The sequence below is a fragment of the Homarus americanus genome, unplaced genomic scaffold (assembly GCF_018991925.1).
Source record: "Homarus americanus isolate GMGI-L3 unplaced genomic scaffold, GMGI_Hamer_2.0 scaffold15824, whole genome shotgun sequence".
Taxonomy (NCBI): Eukaryota; Metazoa; Arthropoda; class Malacostraca; order Decapoda; family Nephropidae; genus Homarus; species Homarus americanus.
The window spans coordinates 12601-13810 of record NW_024756913.1 but is presented as its reverse complement, the minus strand read 5'-3'; the positions used below and the strand labels follow the sequence as shown (position 1 = coordinate 13810).

The 1210-nt window shown below is 44.0% G+C and overlaps 1 pseudogene; it reads left to right on the top strand.

The window, feature by feature from the left end:
- The first annotated feature begins 769 nt into the window (after positions 1-769).
- On the top strand, positions 770-889 carry LOC121857071 (annotated as a pseudogene).
- Positions 890-1210: the final 321 nt, after the last annotated feature.

Genomic DNA, 1210 nt, shown 5'->3' with positions numbered 1-1210 from the left:
ACGAGTACCAGGAGCAGCAGACAATGGACGACCAGACCTGGTGATTGAAAAGAACCGAGAAGTGATCCTGATCGACGTCACCTGCCCATTCGAGAATGGACAAGAGGCATTTAAAGAAGCAAGACTGAGGAAAGAAGAAAAGTATGCAGAACTGGCAGCAGAGATGAGAAGACAATACCAGCAGGTGAAGGTGGCTGCATTCATAGTGGGACCCCTGGGAGCATACGACCCGGAGAACGAGAAGCTGATGAAGAGACTGGCATCAAAGGGATACCTGCGCCTCTTCAGGAAACTGTGTGTAAGTGATGCCATTCGCTGGTCGAGAATGATTTATATAGAACATACCTCAGGGGCTAGACAGTATGTAGGGTGAAATAAACCCAAAGTCAAGATAGAAGAAAGAATAGGTTCTAGTTAGTGGAATAGGAACACTATGTATAAAATGTAATAGATAGTCAGCCAATTGTCACAAATTACTGGAATACCCAAACTATTGTAAATAAAAAACAATGTATCATTCTTTTAAATAAAATATATTCTTATTTCTCTCTTTTGCTACTTCCATACTTAGTACTAGTTGCGGGACCTGCTTCTCGGCCTTTTGGCTAAGATCAAAGTGTAGTATATATTCTTATTTCTCTCTTTTGCTACTTCCATACTTAGTACTAGTTGCGGGACCTGCTTCTCGGCCTTTTGGCTAAGATCAAAGTGTAGTATATATTCTTATTTCTCTATTTTGCTACTTCCATACTTAGTACTAGTTGCGGGACCTGCTTCTCGGCCTTTTGGCTAAGATCAAAGTGTAGTATCTGTTCTTATCAGCTTAATGGAGAGTACATAATCAGTGTTCTTTTTTACATAGAAGGAAGAGCACAGATTTGGACTTTCTGGGGGTGAAAGTAACAGAGTTACTCCTTTGTTGTTTTAGGTGGCGAGCAGGGAACCCAGTATTTCACCATTGCTGTGGTTATTACTAATACCATGCAGTGAGAGGAAACATACCGGGGGGGCCTGCAAAGCCCCAAACCTGGTCCCACGGGACCCCACGTGGGTGCTTCTCACACGTGGCTATTCCCTCCTCTCTGTACTTCCTTACTTCGTACTGGCTGAGGGACCTGCACTCATAGAAGTGTATTCGTCCCAAAGTCCCTCCCCGGTAAACCATCACCTTGCGATCGAGTGGGTTTGTGATGGCGAAAGGGAGGTCGGT